The 25,609-nt window shown below is 35.4% G+C and overlaps 1 protein-coding gene and 1 pseudogene across 1 annotated transcript in view; one reads left to right on the top strand and one right to left on the bottom strand.

Annotated features, from left to right (window-relative positions):
- FAF1 (Fas associated factor 1) overlaps positions 1-25,609 on the top strand; it is a 537,816-nt gene that overhangs the window by 264,804 nt on the left and 247,403 nt on the right. The gene's annotated exons all lie outside the window — the stretch shown is intronic.
- On the bottom strand, positions 526-8,839 carry LOC132001530 (histone H3.3C-like; annotated as a pseudogene).

Here is a 25,609-nt window from a genome sequence, read left to right as displayed (position 1 = left end):
GCACAGAAGAGTGACCATATTAAAACATATACTTGCCTGTAGGACACCTCAGAAAAGTATAGTGAATGAATGGAATCCACTGTATGATAAAAATGCTACGAACACCATTTAGTTGCCATCATAAGAAAATTCACTCATTTTTTAAAAAATCCAAATGCTGGCATTGTGCAAAATATTTAGCGGTTTTATTTATAAATGTTATAAAGTTGAACTGCTGAAACTTGTTCACTGAAATATTTGACTTGCTTTAATGGTTTATATCCCTCCATTTATATTAAAAATTCACACACACAAACAATGAATCTTAGAACACTGAAAAAATAAAAAATAAATTCACACAAATGAAAATGGAAAAATTGCCAGTACCTGATTTTTGTCTTCTGTTTTCCCACTTTCAGTCATATACCGAGGTATCTTTTGATCCCATGGAAAAAAATATCTAACATTCAGAACTACCAATAACAGGAAGAAGAGAATTTTTTTTTTTTTTTTAAAGAATGAAATGCTTTCCATCATAGTAGGTTCTTAAGCACATTCTCCTCGTGTGTGGCATGCTAGCTAGATGTCTTTTGGCATAATTGTTACCCATTTGGCATGGATAGTACATATGTCGGTGTCTTCAAAAAGGCCCACCAGATAGGCCTCACTTGCCTCCTGCAAAACACCAATAGCTGCACTCTAGAAGGACAAATCTGTTATGAAGTCCTGAGTAATTTCTTGTACCAGCTCCTGGAAGGGAAGTTTATGAATCAGAAGTTCGCTGATAACACCTAATTTCACAGAGTGCCATAATACCAGGCCTGTAATGATTAGGTTTGCTCCCCCTTCTAGGAGAGGGTGCGTCCTTGCGAGTGGGTTTTGTATCCGTTGTTTCCTCAGTGCTTTACCACCAGTGGATTTCCAGTCCACTTTGTAGGAGCCATGGAATAGAGACCTCCTTACTTACCCCCCTTCTCCTTCAGCTAGAGCTGGGTGAGCTAGAGGTGGTGCAGCAATGGCTGCAAACACAATTTAATCCTTCAGGTTTAATCCTTTTTTATTGTGTACTATTTTTTTCTTTTGAGTTTACTAATGGGCTTCTGTGGATCCATCATTGGCTAAAGGAATGTTAACTCAGAATTTTAGAAATTAGGAATTTTATTTTTTAAAGATTTATTTATTTGAGGTGGGGGAGGGATGGAGGGAGAGGGAGAGAGAATCTTTAAGCAGACTCCCCACTGAGCATGGAGGCTGACACAGGGCTCCATCCCAGGACCTTGAGATCATGACCTGAGCTGAAATCAAGGGCTAGACACTCAACAAACTGAGCCACCGGGTGCCTATTGAGAAATTCTTTACGCATGTGTTAGGAATCAGAAAGTTGCATATTAAATATTTTCGCATTGAAATTGAGATCATTTATAGGCAGAATCATCCCACAATGGTTCTTCTGTAAAATAAAAACAAAACAAAACCCACACACATATCCCTCTTTCTTTTTCGTAGTTTTAAATAAAAAGAATTTGTGAATGTGAGTATTTTATCTACTTTGATCCTTGTGACGGAAACCATTTTCTTCTGTAACCTCCCTGATGCACTGGGTTTGACAGGTGTCAAATTATGGACATTCCCTTGCCACTGGATCCCTGCTGTGGGAGGGATATGGGAGCTGCTCTCTGAATAGACTCTCACAGTTACCACATACTTATTACACTATAATTACCTACTAAGTAAACTCATAAGCTTCCACTATAGTCATTCCATCCATTGTTGCAAGGTTAACATTTCTGAAGTCCAGAATGAATCACATTCAGCCTTACTTATTTATCTTCAATGGGAGCCCAATATTTGTTGATTTATGTACAGATTTTTATGCTGGCACTCAGAACCCTTCATTCTTGGATCTGAAATTTCTCTTCCAGGTTTATTTTCCCATATAGGCCCAGAATAAATGCTCAGTAAATATTTCTCAATGATGGAATATGATAACATATATTTCTCAGCTTTAGCTAACTACTCATTTTTCTATTCTTGAAATATATGTGATACTCTGTCCTACTCTGTGTCAGTTAATCATACTATTCCTTCTGTCTGGAATACCTGGAGCAATAATTTCTTTCCTTCAAACTTTTCTTTAAGAAACTGCCTATATGCCTCTTCCCAAGCCACATTCTCCAACCCTCTTAGAAATAAGTTTTATATTTCTTTCTTCTATTTTTTTAAAAGTCTTTCTTCTATTTTTTAAAAAAGATTTATTCATTTATTTGAGAGTGCATGCATCCATGTGAGAGAGGGACAGAGGGAGAGAACCTTCAAGCAAACTCCTTGCCAAGCATGGAGACTGACAAGGGCTCAACCCCACAACACGTGCAACACGTGAATGACCTGAGCAGAAACCAAGAGGGGGATGCTTAACTGACTGAGCCACCCAGAAGCCCTTCTGTTCTTCTATTTAAATTATTTTAATTTTTCCTTCTTTGGTTCTTTGCTTCCTTTATTCCTCTCACCTGGTTCTATTATTTACCATCTGAATAACCACAAACAATTAACGTCTCTTGGTGTCAGTCTCTATAACTGTAGAAGAGAGATAATTACTCCTAGAGGTATTGTGAAGACGGAAAGAGTCAGTAGTTACAAATATAGTTACTCCTTTAAGTTTATTTTGAAGATTAAAGTAGTCAATACAAGATAATATCTAACATAGTTAACCTTTGGCTGTTACTGTTTGTTTGTTTGTTTGTTTTTTATCTATCTGTTTATTCACTTGACATTTGTAGAACAACTTTATAGGCCAGTAAACATGCTGGCCCTGAAAGTTGCAAGAATAAGGTCCTGTTGTTCAGGTCCCTTCCTCAGGGACTGCAAAATATAGTGTGAGACAGATGTATAAGCAATGACAACTGAAGTTTATGTAAATGCAGAGGGATCATTGAAGAGGAAGCAACCAGTTTTGCTGACAGATGGGGGTAGTGAAAAAAGGACTTCCCAGAGAAGGGGATATTTGATTGTATTTTAATTTGTATTCTTGTATTTCTCTTTTATAAATTCTAAAAATTGAGAGTAAGAACAGTTGTCTTGATCTTTCTATGTTTTATAAGGATCAAACATAGAGTACATTCAGTCATTTGAATTGTTCAGAGCTCCACTAAGTTGACATCTGTGATAATAAACAACTAAACAGTGAATTTGTATGAGTATAGTAACTTGAAAAACTGAGAATCGGGTTTATTTTCTTTCTAATAAAAATTAAATTATCAAAACTCAATGTTTCGGGGTGCCCAAGTGGCTCAGTGGGTTAAGCCTCTGCCTTCGGCTCACGTAGTGGTCTCAGCGTCCTGGGATAGAGCCCCCCATCAGGCTTTCTGCTCAGCAGGGAACCTGCTTCCCCTTCTCAGCCTACTTGTGATCTCTCTGTCAAATAAAATAAATAAAAAATCTTTTTTTTTTTTTTTAACCTCAATGTTTCTTTAGTGGCAAATAGAAAAACATAATTGGAGGGGACAAGGTGACACCAAGTTGTTTCATACCAACATGTGCATGTCTGTGTGTCAGAGCAGGGTAATCCAAGTTCATTGAATCACAATATTGCTCTTATTTGGGTAGTTTACTTAAGGTATGAATTTTGGTTTCATCATCTGCAAAATGAGGATGCTCTTGATACCCTTGAAAGTCTATTGTGAAGATTAAATGGATTAACATAACAGGTTGAAACATGAAATTGCCACTTTTAAAGAATGAAATAGTTGAATATTAATGATTTCCGTTGGTTTTACCTAATAGGTAAAGCACATAATATGCAGGTTTTGGCAATTACAACTGTCAGCCCAAATCTATTCAACATCTATTTTTGTAAATAATGTTATACTGGAACACAGTCACACTCACTTGTATATGTATTGTATACAGCTTCTTTTACACTATAACTGATGGTAGGGGTGTGTGGTTACAACAAAACCACCTGCCCACAAAGCCTAAACTATCTACTGTTTGGACCTTTACAGAATAAGTTTGCCAACCCCTTGTGTAATGTCTGGCATTTAGTAGGCATTCAACAAACATTAGCGCCTTTTCCCTTGGGTAAGCACCTTCTTTATATCACATACACATGCAGAATCAGAAGCATTCTTTGGGTAGCTTCAGAGCCATTTTATGCTATTTAAATTACTCTGTTGGCCTGGCTTAGGTCAGACAAATTTAGGCAGTCTTTGAATGTCTTCACTGGCTCTTTCTTTATTTGGCAAGATTATAGATAATGTTGCTTCTGATGGTGGTGAAACTCCATAGCTTCAGAGCATTCATTGCCCTTGTCAACATATAGAGTCTTTTACAAATAACACAGGCAAAGACTAAACAGCCAGAAAGAACAGCTTTAAAAGCAGAAGAAAGTTTGATTTTAAAAGCAATGAAAAGTTGTGAAATGGACTAAACCCTGAACAGAGAGTGAGAAATTCGGGAAGATGGATGAAACATTCAAGGGACATATTTACCCAGTAAATATGAGGGCAAACACATGGAAGCAAGGCATTCCCCAACAGGAAATTTACAAGCACTATGATCTGATGCTGTGAATCTTGATTTCAGTTTATTAAAATCCCAAACATGTAGACTCCTGGTTCTTCCTATGAAAAAGTAACTGCTATGAAAATGTTCTTCTTTCTATAAACAACTAGAAGACTGGTTAAAATATATGGTATATAACTATTTTCAGATATTAGACAATAGGTAATGCAGGACTCTGAAGAAGGAAACACATGAGCCCCATGGTGGTCTTACATTCTGCCTGTAGTTAATTTCTGGATCCCAAAATAGGGAAAAGAAATGAAAGCAGAACTTGCTATTTTACTGAGTTTGAAGAGACAGAGTGTTTAGGGAAGTCAAGGCAGCTAGACTTTTTGCAAGATATAGCTGGAGGAGGCTATCCAGGAGGCTGGATAATGAAAGACTGCGAGGAAAAAGAACAATTAACTGAAAGCTATAAGGCAAACAATTCTGAACTCTCGTGGAACTGAGAAAAATCTGAGTTCCCACCAGCCATAGTAGAAACACCTCATTGACTACCTGGGGCATTCAGGAGATACCCTCCAGAAGAGTCACACCTTAATGGAATGAATAAACAACTTCTGGGGTGAAGACTCTTCTAGGACTGCCATTTTACCTGCTTAAAAAGCAACCTTCAAAAGGAACACGTTGATTAATAAATTAGCAAATTGCTTCTAAGAAACAGAGTCCCAGCATCCAGTCAAAAGTTACTATACATATGAACAGCAGGGAAACCTAGCCCACAATCAGGAGAGAAATTAGTTAAAAGAAATGGAAGTGACTTAGATAATGAATTAGTACATTGGGACCTCAGCTATTAAAAGTATTATGAATATGCTCAAGGTTTTAAAAACATGAACTTACTGAAGGGAGAATAGAATATATAAGATGGAATAATATACCATTCTAGAGATAATATATCTGAAATGACAGTTTAACTGGATGGCTTAATAACAGATTAGAAACTGCCGAAGAAAAGACCAGCGAACTTGAATATATAACATAAGAATCTATCTAAATTGAAGGACAGAGAGAAAAAAAAGACAAGAATAAATGAACAAAGTATCAGTGACCTCTAGGGCAAAATCAAGCAGTCTAACAAACAGGCAGTTGGAATCCTCAAGGGAAAGAAAAGATTGGGGAAGGAGGTCAAGACAAAAAATATTTGAAGAAATAATCTAAAGTTTTTCCATAGTTGATGAAAACTATAAAACTTATAGCTCCAAAAAGCTCAGTGAACTCCATGAAAGATAAACACAAAGATTTCTACAGTAAGGAGTATCATTGTCAAATTGCTGAAAACAAGTGATAATGAGAAAGAAATTTCAAGGAGAACGAAAAAAAAAACACAGATTACACAAGGGAACGAATATAGATGTTAGATTTCTTATCAGAAAAAATGCAAGCTAAAAAAGCAATGGAATGACATTTTCAAAGTACTAAAAGTTAAAAAAAAAAAGGACAACTTAGAATTCTGTAGAAGGTGAAAATAATCTTTTAAAACTGAGGGAAAAATACGTTCTTAAACAAAAACTGAGAGAATTTGGAGTCAGCAAACCTGCACTATAAGAAATATTAAAAGAAGTTCGTGGGGCACCTGGGCGGCTCAGTGGGTTAAAAAGCCTCTGCCTTCGGCTCAGGTCATGATCCCAGGGAATCCCATGATTCCCCCTCTCTCTGTCTCTGCCTGCCTCTCTGCTCTCTTGTGGTCTCTGTCTATCAAATAAATAAATAAAATCTTTAAAAGAAGAAGAAGAAGAAGAAGTTCTTTAGCAAGAGAATGGCACCAGAATAAACTTTGATCTGTACAGAAGTGAAGTGTGCTAGTAATGGGAAAATGTGGTTAAATATAAAAGACATTTTTCCTTCTGTTTTTAGTTTCTTTAAAAGATAACTATTTACTTTTTATTTTTAATTTTTTTTTAAAGATTTTATTTATTCATTTGACAGAGAGAGATCACAAGTAGATGGAGAGAGAGGCAGGCAGAGAGAGAGAGAGCGAAGCAGGCTCCCTGCTGAGCAGAGAGCCCGATATGGGACTTGATCCCAGGACCCTGAGATCGTGACCTGAGCCGAAGGCAGCGGCTTAACCCACTGAGCCACCCAGGCGCCCAAAAGATAACTATTTAAAGAAAAAATAACTAATACTGACTTTTGGACATGTATAGAAATAAAATAAATGACAACAATAGCATGAAAAACAAAATAGATTTATAGTTGGGTTCCTTCTTATACATGAAGTGATATAATATTAATTGAAGATAGTCTATATATCTATTATATATTAAATATATTATATTTAATTATATTATAAGTTAAATCTTTAATATTTAATATTAATATTTAAACTTAATATTTAATATTTGATATTAATATTTAAACTTAATATTTAATATTAAGTCAATTATATATTAAAGATGTATATTGTAAACCTTAGAGCAACCACTAAAAAAAAGACAAAATATAGTTAATTTAAAAAAAATTATCCAGAATAAGGCAGGAAAAAGGAAAAATGGGATATGTACAAAACAAATAGCAAGGTGAAAGATTTAAATCCAGCCACATTATAATTTTAATAAATATAAACGGCCTATACATTAAAGGGCGAAGATTGTTAAAATGAATTTTTAAAACCAAGACTCAACTATATGCTGCCTGTAAGAAACATACTTTAAATATAATAACAGTAAAAAGTTAGACATAAATGAAATGGGGAAATATTTACAAACACTTAACATAAGAAAGCTATAATGACTATCTTAACATCAGAGTACAGATAAAATATTACCAGGACTAAAAAGAGTCATTTTGTAATGAATGAAAAGACAGTTCAAGAAGATATAACAGTCTTGAATGTGTATGCACCTAGTAACAGTTTCAAAATACATAAAAACTAACAGGACCAAAAGAATAGACAAGCTCACAATTATACCTAGAGATTTCACATTCCTACCTCAGCAATTATAGGAAAATGACAAATAAGGGTATAGAAGATTTGAGCAAACTCTTAACCAAGTTGACCTGATTGAAATTTATAGACACTTTACTAAACAGTAGCAGAGTACACAGTCTTTTCAAGTGTACATGGTATGTTCACCAGCATAGACCATAGCCTGGACCATAAGTGAGGTCTTAATGAATTTTAGAGGACTACAATCAAGTGTGTTATATCTGACCAAAACAAAATTAAATTGCATATTTTGTAATTTATGTATTTTATAATTTATGTAAGTTATCATTATTCTTTTACAGAGTGTTTAGTAGTTTGTTTCTTTGTATGTCCAATATAATCAACAAAAAAAGCTACTAAAAGTGACAAGTGAAATTAACCAGGGCAGAGCCTACAAGATTAATATACAAAAAAAGAAAACAAAACAAACAAAAAAAAAAACTTGCACGACACCAAAGAGAACATTGAAGATGGAGTTTTTGAAGTATTATACATACCACTCATGATTCTACCCAAAAACATGAAATACTTAAGGATAAATCTAACAAAATATATGCAAGATTTGTACACTGAAAACTACAAATTACTGCATAAAGAAATAAGTTATACCTTGGAGATGTCATAGGTTTGGTTCTAAACCACTGCATTAAAGCAAATATAGCAATAAAACGAGTCAAATGAATTTTTGTGTTTCATAGTGTACATGGAAGTTGTGTTTACATCCCACTGTTACAATATACATACCTTAATTTAAAAATACTTTATTGCTGGGGTGCCTGGGTGGCTCAGTCATTAAGTGTCTGCCTTCAGCTCAGGCATGATCCCAGGGTCCTGGGATGGAGCCCCACATCGGGCTCCCTGCTCAGCGAGAATTCTGCTTCTCCCTCTCCCACTCCCCTTGCTTGTGTTCCCTCTTCGCTGTATCACTCTCTGTGTCAAATAAATAAATAAAATCTTTAAAAAAATACTTTATTGCTAAAAAAAAAAATGCTAACCACCATCTGAGCTTTTAGCAAGTATAAACTTTTTGCTAGAAGAGGGTCTTGCCTTGATGTCAGTGATGCTGACTGATCAGGATGGTGGTTGTAGAAGGTTGGGTGTGGCTGGGGCAATTTCTTAAATTAAGACAACAATAAAACCAAATTTGCTCCTCCTTTCATTAATGATTTCTCTGTATCATGCGATGCTGTTTGATAGCATTTTACCTATGGTAGAACTTCTGTCAAAATTGGGGTCAGTCTTCTCAAATTTTGCTGTTGCTTTATCAGCTAAGTTTATGTAGTATTCTAAATCTTTTGTTGTCATTTTAACAGTCTTCATAGCAGCTTCACCAGGAGTTGATTCCTTCTCAAGACCATTTCCTTTATTCATCCATTAAAAGCAACTCCTCATCTGTTCAGGTTATCATGAGATTGCAGCCATTCAGTCACATCCTCAGACTCTACTTCTAATTCTAGTTCTCTTGCTCTTTCCACCCCATCTGTGGTTCCTTCCCCCACTGAAGTCTTGAACCCCTCAAAATCAGGCATGAGGTTTGGAATCAGCTTTTCCCAAACTCTTGTTCATGTTGATATTTTGACTTCTTCCCACAAATCAGGAATGTTATTAATGGTATCTAGAATAGTGAATCCTTTCCAGTTGTTTGATCTGTTTTGCCTAGATCCATCAGATAAATGACTATCTGTGGCAACTAAAGCCTTACAAAATGGATTTCTTAAATGATAAAACTTGGAAGTCAAAAGGACTTCTTGACTCATGGGCTGCAGAATAGATGCTGTGTTAGCAGGCATGAAGACAGCATTACTATTGTTGTACATCTTCATCAGAGCTCTTGGGTAGCCAGGAACATTGTCAACGAGCACTAGTATTTTGGAAGAAATCTTTTTTTTTCTGAGCAGTAGGTCTCAACAGTGGGATTAAAATATTCAGTAAACCATATTGCAAACAGCTGTGTTCTCATCTAGGCTTTGTTGTTTGATATGAAGAGTATAGACAGAGTAGATTTAGTGTAATTCCTACGGGTCCTAGGATTTTCAGAAAGGTAAAAGAGCATGGACTTCACCTTGAAGTCACCAGCTGCATTAACTCCTTGCAAGAGTCAGCCTGTCCTTTGAAGCCTTAAAGTGGGCACTGATTTCTCCTCTCTAACTATGAAAGACTTAGATAGCATCTTCTTCCAGTATAAAGCTGTTTAGTCTATGCTGATAATCTGTTGTTTGGTATAGCCACCTTCATTAATTACCTTAGCTAGAGCTTCCAGATAACTGCTGCAGCTTCTGTATCAGCACTTGTTACTTCACCTTGCAATTTCATATTATGGAGATGGCCTCTTTCCTTAACCCTAACAAACTCACCTCTGCTAGCTTCTCATTTTTCTTCTGCAGCTTCCTCACCTTTCTTAGCCTTCACAGAATTGAAGAAAGGGTCTTGCTCTGGATTAGAGTTTGACTTAAGGGAATGTTGTGGCTAGTTTGTTCTTCTACCCAGACCACTCAAACTTTCTCATCATTCATATATTCTCTGGAGTAGCACTTTTAGTTTCCTTCAAGAGCTTTCCCTTTGCATTCACAACTTGGCTAACTGTTTGGTACAGTAGGCATAGTTTTTGGTTTATCTTGGCTTTCAACATGCCTTCCTCACTAAGCATAATCATTTATAGCTTTTAATTTAAAGTGACAAGTATGCAACTCTTCCATTCACTTGAACACTCAGGGGCCATTGTAGGATTATTAATTGGTATAATTTCTGTATTGTGTCTCAGAGAATAGAGAAGCCTGTGGGTAGGGAGAGAGATGAGGAAAAGCTCATTGGTAAAGCAATCAGAACATACATAACATTTCTCAGTTAAGTTCATTGCCTTATATGGGTGTGGTTCATGGTTCCCTAAAATAATTATAATAGTAGCATCAAAAATCACTAATCATATATAACCATAACGGGGTACCTGGGTGGCTCAGTGGGTTAAGTCCCTGCCTTCGGCTCGGGTCTTGATCTCAGAGTCCCAGGATCAAGCCCCATGTCAGGCTCTCTGTTCAGCAGGGAGCCTGCTTTCCCCTCTCTCTCTCTGCTTGCCTACTTGTGATTTCTCTCTCTGTCAAATAAATAAATAAAATCTTTAAAAAAATAACTATAATAATAATGGAAAAGTTGGAAATACTGCAAAGGAGAGGGAGAGAGAGTATGTTAAGCAGGCTTCACACACAATGCAGAGCCTGACATGGGGCTCGGATCTCATGACCCTGAGATCATGACCTGAGCTGAAATCAAGAATCAAGTTGCTCAACAATGAATCTTAGAACATTGAAAAAAATAAAATTAAATTAAGATGTTTAAAACAAGAGTCAGTCACTTAACCAACTGAGCCACACAGGAACCTGTAAGTTCTGTTTTTAATAGTGGATTATGATGAATATGTTGGCCTAAAACCATAAGTGATAAATGAGAAGGCAAAATGCAGACCCATTATTCATCTCCAAATCTGCTCCCTCCCTGATGCCATGGACCTTATCTTGTACCATGCTATTTCTTGTGTTCCATGTTTCCCAAGATAGTTTCAATTTTTAAATATCCAAATTTTTTCTAGAATTGCACTAACACTGGTTTGAAGTGTAACAATTATTCAATAAAAGGTGAAAACAGAAAAACAAAATTTTTCTTTATTTTCCTTTTTAGATTAGTGTTTATGTGTCTTTAAGTGTAAATGAATTTTTGATTTTCACTGTAGCACTTTGGTTTGTATATGTATGTGTTCTTGAATAATAGCCATATGATTAATGTGGCAGGGGATGTTCAGCAATACTCTTTTGCTACCCACAGTTGCTTAATATAGTGCTAGGTAAGCATGTTAAGAGACACTTACATAGTTATTTTTAGTTTACAAAGCCTATTTCATATACATGATCTCATTTGAGCCAAGTAGTAAATTATAAGTAAAAATTTTTTATAGAAAGTGTATACAGTAGAATACATTTGGTATTATGCATTTTCCTTAGTGTTACTTCAAACCATTTCTTCCTTCTAACTATCCCTTAGAGTAGTGTTTTTTTTTTTTAAAGATTTGATTTATTTATTTGACAGAGAGAGATCACAAGTAGGCAGGGGTGGGGGGGGGGGGGGGGGGGGGAAGCAGGCTCCTCGCTGAGCAGAGAGCCCCACGTGGGGCTCGATCCCAAGACCCTGAGATTATGACCCGAGCGGAAGATAGAGGCCTAACCCACTGAGCCACCCAGGCGCCCCTCTCTTAGAGTAGTTTTAATAATGAATTTGTTTATATACACTTTGATCTCTAAGACTATGAACTCTTTGAGGGCAGGAAGCAGATCTCATTCATCTTTGTGTCTCAGGTGCTTAGCATTGCCCCAGCATAAAATAACAGTAAGTGTTTCATGTGTTTATATTAAATGTAACTCTGAAAACTCAAGTGATTGGCTCTAAATTTCAATAAATAACTGCTAGTCCAGTACTCTAATACATTTTACTGCTTTCTTCAGAGGTTTCCCTGCTCTTTTTCAAGAAACCAAGCTCTTTTCCTCTGTTATTGAGAAAGGTCTTACTGGAACCCTTGTACTTGACCCTATTCTATAACTGAGAAATGAAAGGTTGTTTATAATACATATGTGCACTACTTAATCTCTGGCATTTGTGTTTGCAAGTTAACATGCTGTCTGTTGCATTTGAACAGCTGTAACATATGTGATAAGATTTCTTAATAAGTCATTTTCTTGAGCAATGGCAATATGAATCTGGAGAATAATGTTCCCAGCTTGTTAAATCATGCTTTTAGACTCTTGGATTTTAAATAATCAGTTGCCTATAATTCTCTGTTTGAGAAAGGTAGTGAAGATAGCATTGTAACCTGTTTCGGAGCTAACAGAGATTCCATGGCATTTTTTGATGTGCAAAGAAAAGGGCTCTTTGCAACTATGTTCAGTTTGCTAAATTCCTATAAATTTTCCAACAGAAAGAGAAGGCTTAAAATGAAAATTTATGCATGATAAGTAGCTTTTTGAGTTCAAGGTGACTTAATCAATAGTCATATCAATTGCTGGCCCACATCATGACATTGTTTAATATTCTACATGTATAATATATAAAGGTTTTTTTGGATAAACATCTACAAGAGATTGTTGGTCCTGATTGTTCCCACAGCCAATGAAAGTCTTTTTGTTCTTTTATTGTATGTTTGTTGACAGTTGTGATCAACACGGAATGAACTGCTTTACAGTTTATTACTTTCAAAGTACAAATTTGAATGCTGTGGATTCAGATGTATAAAAGAGATAAAATTACAGACAGCTTTGAGTGGCAGTTACATATCAAACCTCACGGGGGTTTGACAGGCAACGAATATCGTTATTAGACGCTTTTTCCATAATTGCTGACATTTATCCAGTGTTTCACAGTATTTGCTAATGTATTAATGCAGTCAATCTCTGAGAGGCTGCACATGCCTTTTTAGCCCTGGCTTTTATGGGATTCTGAAATTCATAGACCCACAGATACTTATTCCCTGCTGGTTGCCGTAGTGACAGAGCTCAGAGATAAGCCAAGACAGAGCCCTTTTGTGATTGCTTTTCAGGTGACATTCAGCGGCAGCTTGAGTAGAGTGTCCTTTTATAGTTCCTGTAATTCAGAAAATGATAACAGCTTTCTGCTGCTTAGAAGGGAAGTCTGTGGACTGCTCCCGGTGGGATTTCGGTTTGCTGTGCCACTTCATACCAACACCAGCCTGATAAAGTTCTTATTATTGTGGAGATTTCGAAGTGCAAGGGGACTGAATTAATTATGACAGGTTAGAAAATACAGGACTGATACTACAAATAAAACTTTAAAGAACCAATTACATGTTCTTCAACTATAACATTAATTTGGATATCTTAAGTTATTAATGATTATATAGTTAGGCACTTGCTTAATAAGTAAATGCATCTGACTTCTAAATTGCTGGTGAACCATGCTAGCCGTTCCATCGCAAAGTTTAGAAGCTATCTTCCATTTATGTGTATCATTTTCTCATTTTGAAACCATTTCCTCAACATCTTGCTGTTTTAGAGGTAAAGAGCTGTATTTGGATACTTTGAGTTACTTTAATTTCTTTTCAGTATTCTCAGCAGTGGAATAATTTAAAATGAATGTTTTATAAATAGTAGCTTATATAAAATGCTTCAAGTTTAGAAGAAAACACCGTTGATGATAGAGCATGGTGGTGTGGGAAAGGGGTGGGCAGATCAAGAAATTGCTGGAGAAAATAGAATCTTACCTGGAAAGAATATCGATGCCCTAAGAGGCCATGTTTTCCCCCCTAAACTCTGGAAGCTAGGAGAGTTAATAGTCTTAATTCTGTAAGAACTCCGGTAACAATGGCTAAGTATAAGAAGCCATGAGAGCTGGAAACCACTGTCTGTATAGTTGATGTTATTGAAAAGAGGCAAAAACAAACAAAAACACCAAGAAGAAGCAGGAACACTAACATGAATTAAACCATGCAAATCTGAAGGAAGGTGTTAATTGTTTATATACCTTACCCCTTAAATTTAAATGTAATTTCACAGTTAAACAGGAAGCAAGCAGAACGAGCTGAATAGAGAAGTAACTGGAAAATCTGAAGAGATGAAGAAGAATAGATGTTTTCCCTGATTTGTAAATTGCTAGTGAATCTTGCTAGGTGAACAAGCATATGGATAGCATATGAATGAGGACCCAGAAGAGAAATTTGGCCTAAAACATCTAATTGGTTATCTTGGATTAGGTATGCAATTGAAAAGGTGGAGATCTGATTTGTGTTACTTGTTTCTAACCTTTCTGTCTCATTTAGAGCAGATGTAAACTCAACTGTCATAAAATTCAAATATTTGTAATTCAGACAAAAAGAGGTAACCTTCAGACTAGTGACAAATAAATATGACATTTTCAAATGATATTTGGTAGACCTTTATTAGCAATGTGTTACTCCATGGTGTTAATTGCATTTTTTCCTTTTTACGGTTAGCGTAATCAGTCTTCTTCTTTGATATATTAAATAAGAGAGAGAAGAAAGATTTATAAGAGTTGTATTATTATATGATCTGCTTTTCTGTGCTGTGGTTATCCACTTAGGAGTCTCTTAAAATTTAGTTATCCACTAAGGAGGACTATATCCTCCTCACATGTTTTAGAACTGATAAATATCAGCTTATAATTATTACTAAAACAAAAAACAAAACAAACAAGCTAACAAACCAGAAAAATAAGACATGTAGGTTGGGGAAAAGGGCATAATAGTCTTTTAAAAAATGTTAAGATTCCATGTTTAAAGTGGCTATTACATTTAGGGAATTGTTTCTTTTTATTAACATAATTACTTGTTCCCTGAATTCAGAAGCAAAAATTTCATCATGATGTTTATCTATTTTCAGATGACTATAAACTCAAAAACAATTTAATGAAAATTGGCCTTTTACAGTGTGACATCTAATACTACAGCAAGATCATTTCAAATAACTTTCAGAAATTAAAGTTTAGTTATTTTAATATGAAATATGTTAAAACTGAGGCACCTGGCTGCCTTAGTCAGTAGAACATGCAATTCTTGATCTCAGAGTTATGAGTTCGAGCTCCATGTTGGGCATAGAGATTACTTAATAATAGTAAAGAAAAAAATGTTATAGCTAAAACTGGAATACATTTGTGGCTTGACCCCTAGGAAATTAAAAAAAAAGAAAAAGAAAAAGGAAAGTCTAGATGAAATATAACCATTTCTCTTCACCTCTATAATTATTATTCTTTTTGTTATTAACAAAAATAGTAATAACTGGAACGATAGCCATTTCCTACTTTGTTCTAAGCACCTTATTGGGGCTTTATATATTTTATTCCTAATATTCTCATTAATCAGTCCTGAAAGGTAGATGTTACTATTCCTTATTTACATGTGAAGGAACTGAGACTCAGAGTCATTTAGTAACTCTTCCAACAATGCACAGAGAAGAACTGGGTAGAAAGAGGATCCTGGCCCAGGTTTGACTCTAAAGGCTATCTCTCTCCACTGTACCAAAAGGAATTTCCTGATGAATCCTAAATCCCAAGTTCTTATTTTTCCTTCCCTTCATAGTTCTTCAACTTCACCTATTATGAACATTCAGATATTTTCCTTAAAGAATCTATTTTGTTCCATAAGATGGGTCCCTTTTCCTTAAGCTCATCTTTGACCTCCCTGGGAATAATAACATTAGGTAGTACTTTAAAAATACTATACACAGGTGCTAGTCTTAGCAATGTATATAAAAATATAACTCAGTCTTTCTAACTAACTGAAGTTTATAGTTTGTTCCATTTTACTCATGGACAAACTGAGGCATATTCTTATGACCTCATAATTAGTAAGTGGTGGTGTTATTTGAACCCAAGTAGAACAGAGTTCATGGCCTTCCCACATTGTATGCCTCTCATAATGGCAAAGGTAGATGAATGACAGGACATCTATGAAAGCCTGTCTGACATCTGTGTTCTTCACCATAGCATAATGTTCAATGTGGAGTAGCTCACAGATGAGCATGCCACATTCATAGTGTCAAGATTTCTACTTTTATGGAATGTGAGGGGGAAAATGGAAACTAGATCTTTCTATAATTTACTGTAAAGTAAGACCACTGTGTGTACCACGTCTGCCAATTCTTTCTTAGATTCATTGATCTATAGACAATTGGCAACTTTGTTTACTCACAAGCTTTTAACATTCAAGGAGAAGGTATCATCATTCTAGCCTTTTTCATCTCTAAAGCCAATAGCTGAGGGTTTACCAGTTGATCCATAAAACCAGAAATGATATTAAATGTAATTTCCACTTTAAACATGGAAGTAAGATACTATGGTTAGTTAGTTATTTAAAAACTTGTCCAGGTCCACAGAGACAGGATTAAAAATTGGAAGCTCCTTTACACTGAACATTAGAAAATTGCCACTTTTGTAATCCCATACTTTGAAATCAGGTAACTGTGTGTAGAAAAAAGCCCTGGAGTTAGAGGTCAGAAAACATGGATTCTAATCTAAGCTGAGTACAAGATCATCTCTTTACATGTGCTCTGTACCCCATTCCCATTTGTCTTCTCTAAACTATACATTATCAATGATCTCTTCTTTAGAATTTTAGCTAATATCATTGGGCTGGATATTCTATCCACATTTAAGCACAAAAAGCCTCTCATCCTAAAAGAAATACACATATACACACCAAAAAGCAAACATACATATAAAAACAAATCCTCTCTGATTTTATTACTTTCTCTCCTACTTTTTGAAGCGAAAATTCAAGAAGAATTATCTGTATTTACCATCTCCATTTTTCCTGTTTGACTGATGGCTTCTATTCTTATTTTTAACCCATTTCTCCACTGGAATAGCTTTTCCTGAGGTACTGTTGACTGCCACATTACTAAACCAAGTTGGCCTCTCAATCCTCATTGTAGCTCTACTTGATTTCTTAACAGTGTTAGAGAAAAAGAAAAATATTTTAATGGAAATACATTGATTCAGAAAATTGTACACCTCATAAATGTACAGCTTGGTGAATTTTCATAAAATAAATACCTTATGTAATCAGCATCCAGACTAAGGAAGAGAACATTTGCAACATCCAGAAAGCCCTCTCAGGTCCCCTTCATCTAAAACTAAGACCCTATATTAGTTTTGTCTGGCTTTCAACATATGTAAATGGAATCATATACTGTTTGTCTTCTTTAGTCATTCTTTACTTTTTCTTTTCCTTTTTTCCTTTTCTTTAACCTTATGTTTATGAGATTCATTCATATTCTTATATGTAGTTATATTAGATTCATTTTCATTGCTTTATAATACTGCATTGTATAGATGTTCTGCATTATTCATCTGTTTTACTATTGATGGGACAGGCATTTTGGTAGTTTCCACTTGCGGGCTATTATCAGTACTAATTCTCAGCAGCATTAGATCCTGTTGAAAACTCCTCCTTCCTGAAAGGCGCTTTCCTCGCCTTCCAGGATACCATACTTTCCTGGTTTTCCCCCTGCCTCTGTTTCTTTCTTTTTGGTCTCCTTTGGAATCACTAAATATTTAAGTTCCTTAGGGCATAGTTCCATGTACTCATTTTGTCTCATTTTGTATGTTCTTTCTAGGCAGTCTCATCATACCTATAGTTTAAATTGTCATCTGTGTGATGGTGATGAACACATTTATACTTCTAGCCCAGTCCTCCTATGTAAGTTCCAGAAGAGCCTTCTTATCACCTCTTAGAGGTCCCAAAGTACCTTAATTTCAACATAGCCAAAATTGAATTTGTATTTTTCTCTAAAATTCCCTGATTCCATTAATGGCATCACTGTCCATCCAGTTTCAGAAGTCAGATAGGAGTTAACTCTGGGTACCTCTCTTTCCCTTGCTGGCTTTATAGAAATATTCAATTATTGTCAAATTTAGCACTATATATCTCTCATTCATTCCGTTATTTCCATCTCCACTGCTACCACCTAATACAAGATACCAACTTTTTGAATCTGGACTATTGCAAAAGCCTACAGACTGGCCTCTTGTATCCACTTTCCCTTCCATTTCAAGTCTATATCCCTTCCCTTAATACTACAACAGGATTATTCTTTTTTAAAAATAAATATGTATGCTCAAGTGGTCTTTCTGTTTAAATCCAAAATAAAGACCAAAATCATTAACATAACTCACCAGGCCCTGCATAGTCTGATTTCTGCTTACTTCTTTAGTGTTGTCTTAGTTATATTATACTGTCTCTTGTTTTTTAGCTACATTGTTCTGTGAGTTCTTCTAATGTACCATCATTGAGCCTTTACAAATGTTGTTCTCTCCACCTGAAACAGACATACTCTCCCAAAGACCTATGCTTTATAATTCTTACTTACTCTTCCAAATCAACCATTTATTTATAGAAGCCAGTCTTTCTTTGCATTTACCACAGTTGTGATTTTATATTTTATCTAAGTGATTATTTCCCACTTTAAACTGTAAGTTCCACAAGGACAGATGTCTATTTTTATTCACCATGGTATCTAATACTTTAAGAGAGTAGGTGCTCAATAAATGTTGGTTGAATGAATAAATGTTTCTGAGCCTCAATTTTCCATTCTTTAAACTACCCAATATTGTTGCAAGGTTTGAATAAGACTATATATGTGGAAACAGCTTAAAATTTAACACACTAAGGAAGTTAGGGAGTTGATATCATTATACCCAAGCAGATAGATTCTTGTTGCTATAGATTATAATTATAAAATTTTGCTGTGATATTAGAATTATACAAGCAAATAGCAAGAATTATTATGATTTCAGCTCTCATTCTTTTGTTCCATTGATCTGTCTCCCCTGTCATTCTGTCATTCTTGCCATAGTTTATTTAGATTCTCATTTTCTCCCATATCTATTTCAAGTCTCCTTCTTTTACGCCTCCTAGTCCATCTCCCTTCTTCAGTGTAAATACCTTTGCTAGATATATTTACATCATATTATCTTCTTGTTCAAATTTCTTGTTTCCTATCGGATGATGTCTAAGCTCCTTAATGGTACATACATAACTCTTCATGATCATACTTATCTACCTGTATCTCTCATTATTTTGTACCTTATCTGCCCTCCAACAATACTAACTTACTTGTTTCTTAAATGTGTTGCCTTCTCTCTTGCCATTTTGCCATTGTTTATATCATGTCCTTCTCATCTTCCTTAGAAGAAATCACCTTAGTGGTTGCACTCCTTGTGACCTGCTCCTTAGTCAAATTATCCTTCTTAAATTCAGCTGGCACTCTTTTGTGACATTTTTCCTTCTTCAGGCAAAGTTAGGCATTTCCTCTTCTTGTTCTATTAGGGAACTTAACCACATTGGTAAAATTAGTTATTTACACTTCTTATGTGTAAATACGTTTCACTACTTGTTTGTATGCTCCTCAAAAGCAGTGATACTGTTCTTTTTATCTCTCTGTCTGTAGACAGATACTTGATATTTAGTGACATGGTGATAAGAGGAGAAGCATGACTAGAAGAAATGAATGGTCAGACTTTAAAGTGAAAAGATGTGTGGGGTCAAAGTCATGTTGTGTAGTGGATTCCTTCTACTATTGTTGTTAAGACTGAGGTCAGCTGCAGGATCTTGGCACTGTGGAGAGGGCGGAGTTACAGTGCATTTGACTTTGGCTAGTTAGGGTTCTTATTGTATCATCAAAATCAGCTTAACGGCCAGATTTTTTGTTGCCTATCTACTTACTATATGGCACTTGAGTTTTACTTTGAGGCCCTATAAGGCAATCAAGGTGAATGTATACAGAAAGTTAAAGTTAAGATAATGCTAATGTTATTTGTGTATAGGCTGAGCCTAGTAAATGTTGAAGGAATAAAACCATTAATCTGTTTTTCAGTTTTAAAATTGTTTCATGTAGACTAACTCATTTTTCTTTCATAATTTTTGAAAGATTTATTTATTTTAGCTCAGGGGAGGGGTGGTGTGCGGCAGAGGAAGAGGGAGAGAGAAACTTTAGCAAACTCTGTGCTGAGCCCAGTTTGGGGCTTGATCTCATGACCCTGAGATTATGACCTGAGCTGAAACCAGGAGTCAGACACTGAACTGACTGTGCTACCCAAGTTCCTCTCTTTCATAATCTCTTAATCAGGCAGAAGAGTTACTGTTTTTCCCTTACAAATAAAGAAACAGATTCAGAGAGGTATTTGACTTTGGTAAAAACACTAGAAAGTCATTAAGTCGTAGAGTCTGGACTAGAAACCAATTCTTCTGACTTGACTGCCAGAAAGCCTCCCATGGAATGACATGACCTTTCTGTTTGGCTATACCACCACATTGCCATTTATCTTCTGATCTGTGAGAAATTTTTCAACCTGAGCTAAAATTTCTGAACTTTCTAAAGTACAGTCAAAATGGAACATTGTCCCTTAAATACCACAATAAAAATGGAAAGAATATCCTTTACCAAAGTCTTCAAGTGCTCTTTACTTTGTAGGGGTTGGTTCAGGTTTGGTGTATCTGTTGAGGTAGTTGATACTTTAGGTTCTTTGGGAGTGAAACTCAATACAGACTCAAGGTAGTTGGGAGATGATAAGAGCAACAGGGTCATGATGTAGGAGAAGATAATATTAATGAGACTAAGGTGTACAATATGGTACAATATGGACTTAGAAAGTTGAGGATGGTGAGGCCATAGAAGAAGATTTGGGGAATAAGGGTAGAATCTGTAAGAAACTCCAGGCTGCTTCTCATTTGGGCCCAATTGTGACTACCACTGCTTTCAGGTATACACGGTTATAGTCTCAAAGGTTTCCCAGAGGAGCCATGTTCCCTTCTCCTCACAGTATCCCCAGTGACAGCCCACTCTGGTAGAGAGTTAATCACTGCCACTTGTCTCTGAGCTGTCTTGGTGTGTCCCAAATGGCAGCCTACTTGTTCTTAAGCCACCAAGAACCCACCTTAGTGGATGTGCCCTGGGTTGGTAAAACAAAGAAGATGCTTTTGTTATCCTTCCTTCCTAAATGTACTTCACCCAAGACCGGCTATAGCATAGTATTTTTTTCCTCCCAGCACATAACTGAGTAAAAGTTTTAGGATATTGGAAAAGGTTCAGTTTGAGTGGTATTATCGTTATTATGCTAAGTAAGTTTGAATGTCATTTTAGCTGGGGTAGATTTCATATGACATCATTTAAGAGGCTTTTTACATTAGGCAGTGATGAAATGTGTGAATATCTTGAATGACAAAGTGTGGGGAAAAAAGATATGATATGATACATTAACGCAAATAGGCCCAGCTCATAGTCTTTCTGAACTTGCCACCTGTTTAACCTTGGGCAAGACATGTGAGTCCTCTGGACTTTGGTTTCCTTAGCAGACAAATGAGTTATGTGAGAAAACATACATGTGACCATGTAATTAGAAGATCTGAAAGTAGCTTTAGACAGTTTTACTAATTTTACTGTCTATATTTCCTCATCTGTCATAAGGGAATATTAGAGACTTTAGGATGGAATGTGTTAATGAATATGGATTGTCTGGCTAAATAAAAGTTAGTTTCTTTCATATAGGTGAACTGATATACATTCTAGACTTAGAACAACTTGAATTAGAATTAAATCTCAACCCCACCAGGTGCAATTATCTGTTGGGACTTCTGTTTCCTGAAACAAAGGTAATAATACATATCTCATAGAATCCCCCTATTAATGGGAAGTTGGTAGAGGAATTTAGAGTGCCTGGTATATAGTAACTAAGTGCCTAAAAAATACTGGAATCCTTTCTTCCCTCCATCATCTTTCCCACCCCCAACTCCAGGGTTTCCCCTAACTCTTAAATTCTTTGATCTTATACAATTCTAATGCATAAGTCTTTAGCAAATGAATCAACTAAAAATAGGTAAATTTCAAAGCTTTCCTTCTCATCATTTCTTGCTCCCACTTTGCTGAGAGATTTCCAGATATTTTGTTTTGCTTTGAAGAAGTGTTTTTGACATTACTGTATGTTCATTACTGTATACAAAATAATGTGTAAATAAACATACAAACAAATAAATAAATAAATGTATAAAATGATTTATTCCTGGCTTCTGGAAAAAAAATTTTCACTAAAAATGAATTAGTTTACTAAAACGTTTTGTTATCTCACATTAAAGGTTCTCTTTTTTTTTTCTTTACTGTAGTACTTTCAGTAAGTTTATTCAGCTCAAAGTTACAGGTTGATTAGTATTTGGAGTATTTGGAAAATAAGGCTTATAATTAGCACACAAAAATGATTACTGTCGGGCACTGTGGGTTAAACCACTGCCTTTGGCTCCGGTCATGATCTCAGGGTCCTGGGATCGAGTCCCACATCAGGCTCTCTGCTTGGCAGGGAACCTGCTTTCCCCTTTCTCTCTCTGCCTGCTTGTGATCTCTCTCTCTCTGTCAAATAAATAAATAAAATATTTTTAAAAAATGACTGTCTATTTTAAAGAGTTAATACTCAGCATGACTTTCATTTTATACTTTTTTTTTTGGCATTGACATAAATAAGTACTGCAGGTATGAATTTGCCCACTAAAGCATGCTTGACTCAGGAATAAAGCATTATTTTATCATGTGTCAAAATATTCTTGAAAGATTATTGGATTTGAGGATTTTCCCATTTTTAATACAAAAAATTATTCTTGGTGTGTGCGTGTGTACAAGAATCCAGTTAACCAGTGACTAAACATATGCACATGTATCTAGAGAGATCTAGAGAATTCACTGGTTCTTGTATTTATCAGTGTGAGTCCTAAAAAACACAATAGTAAAATAATGCTGATGCATTATGACTCCCAGGTAAGTTGTAATTTACAGTATATTATGGTATTTTTTATGTATAGTATATATTACTGGATAGTTTTTATACCTATCTGAAAATGTTTTTATTAGCTACATTATGTATCATAAATTTGAGCCATCATATATTACACAGTAGAGTTGAAATGACATTTGAATACTCTAATTCCTATGAAATCCATAGAGATGAAATGTACTAGAATGAAAAGATAATTATACAGAAACATTAAATATGAAAGAATAGCATGTTTTATCAAAAAATGAAAATGTTCAATTTCAGATTATGTTGATGTTGGCTTTGAGTGGTCTATATTTTGCTTATTTTGACTGGTGATTTCAGGTCATCGGTTACTACTGAATCAAACTTAACCTGCTATCTTACATCAGTCCTTTTGGACCTTAACTAAGCTTTTCACTCAGACCTAGAGGTCAATCAGCACTCTGATGATACTTTTTAGTATTTCTTATCTCACCTTGGAGTGGTTCCAGGGTTTGTTTGTTTGCTTTTTTCCCCCTAGATAGATTATATATTTCTCTAGAAAATTACAAGTATCTTTCATATTTTACCTTGGTGAAGAAAGTAGGCAAAGTACTCATGTAAATTAAACTCATAGACATTAATTATGTGGCAGGCCTATCAAAGCAACCTGCCAAGCCCTTTCCAGGCTGTAAATGAGAATATAAGATTCAGCTTGTGTCCTTAAGGGCCTTAGGGTCAAATACCTAAACAGAGACATAGGCAAAGTTGAACCACAAATCAAGAATTCTCAAGTTTCACAATAAGGGCATAGGAGTTGAGCAGGAGAAGAACCACAGGACTGGAATGGGCCAAGCATGGATTAGCCATGGAAGTGAAATTCTCTTTTTCTAGATAGCACCCATTTATGGTGCTGTGCCTAACTTGATACTCAGACTCTGTGTTTCCCAGGAGGAAAAGCCATGACAAGATGCACAGCAACACTATGTCCATGTGGTACAACTAAAGCTGTTAGCATAACTGCCTGTTAGCATAACTTGCCAAGGAATTAGATGCTGCTGGAAAAATATCCAGAGCTCCTATGTTTGCTATCCAAAGAGTTCCACAGTATTGTGGGGTAAATGGCATCCCACTATTGACTAGATATGTGCCAAATGGCTGATTGGTACTCTTTATGCATACAAAGCAGGCTTGAGATGTATCCCTGCATACTTGAAGATTCTGTCATTATGATGAGCTAAAGTCACCACTGATTAATACTGTAGCTCTCTAAAATTATGAGATTTTCCACTAAAAGAACGTCTTTATGATACTTAAAATGAGGAGCCAGCTTGAAGTAAAAGCTGGCTAACCAAATCTTCTAACCAAAGATTCGATCTTGATTTTTTGACTATGTTACGATTATAGAATAAGGTAAAAAGCTTGTCTTAATAAGATTCTGGATTCTTATCATCAATATTTCATGTTGACTTGATAACAATTTTGTTAATAAATTATAAATGTTAGAAAAATATCTTGAGGGTTTTTTTTTTCATAAGTTTCTCCTTCTGCATTTTGGCTTGAGAAAAATTGTACATTTCTAATGCACTATCCATGTATATGATGGTTTTAAAATTTTGTGGAACTATTAAGATACTAAAATTATGTTGCCATACAGAATTACAATGGAGTCATCAATGGATATGGTTTCCTATAAACAAGCAATTACTTCTGTTGAATTCCTCTTCAATGTCATTATTTTGTCCTTTGCTTTTCATGAGTGTTTAATACTTCTAGATTCTGTTTCAAAGTTAATTTCTACAAGCTCTGGCTTATATCTTTCAGCCAAGTTGTTAGTGTGTGTATGCATATGGATTTATGTTTGTGAAACAACACTGAATTCCTTTTAACTTAGACCAGGTAATGGACATTAGGCATTTGTTAGTGAAATTGTGCATGGTATGACGAATGCAGATCCATTCATTATGTTTTGTTAGTGCCTATTAGCATTGATTATGATATGAACACATTTATTTCCTAGACTTTCTGGGTCTTCATCTAAATAATAGCAGCAAATAGTGAAGTATCAGGAGTCTAACCCTCATCATTCAGTGTTTCCTTGAATACAAATTGAAGTAAAAATGGAGTAAAAGACCATTTTATGTATTTTTTAAAATCACTTATCAGGAGAGAGTAATTAACTCAAGATCCACAATTAGCCTCACAGCAGTCCATATTAGCCACCTCCAACCATCCCAGGTCTTTCAGAGGTGGCATAATTCTGAGATTATTTTGTACTTGAAACAGAGGGGCTTATAATAACTAGCTTAAAACACATTTAAGAGTGTGAGGTTTTTCCTTTTTCTTTTTATGTTAATGTCTGCCCTCTCTAATGATAATTTTCTGGTTTTAAGTGGGGGAAAAAAACCCAAATATTAGGAGAGAATGCTTCCTTCCTACCTGGTTTTAAAGCTATGTATTTCCTTTGGTAAATCTGGAAGTAGCTGCTTTAACCGGATATTTCGGTTTTGAATTAGTTACATGACTCAAAAAGAATCAACAAAATGAATCACATATTCAAGCTTGAGAGAGAACCATGAAGAAAACTTAGAGAGGCCCACACTTAAAGTATTAATTGCTGGCTCTTCCTTGTTTACTTTTTTTGTTTTGTTTTAAAGGAAATGTTCAGTTGCAGAGCATTCCTGCATAATTCAGATACAGCACAAAGCACAACTCTGGGAACCTTTTCTGCAGCTCTCTGAAAGTTCTTTATGCAACCTGCTTTTACAGGTTTAAATTACATTCTGTGACACTGTTTTTGTGGTTGAATTAGAAACTTACTTTTTTTTTTAATTTTTTTTTTTTTTTTTTTTT

The sequence above is a fragment of the Mustela nigripes genome, chromosome 14 (assembly GCF_022355385.1).
Source record: "Mustela nigripes isolate SB6536 chromosome 14, MUSNIG.SB6536, whole genome shotgun sequence".
Lineage (NCBI taxonomy): Eukaryota > Metazoa > Chordata > Mammalia > Carnivora > Mustelidae > Mustela > Mustela nigripes.
The sequence above is the reverse complement of the archived record's forward strand: the minus strand, read 5'-3'. Positions and strand labels throughout refer to the sequence as shown.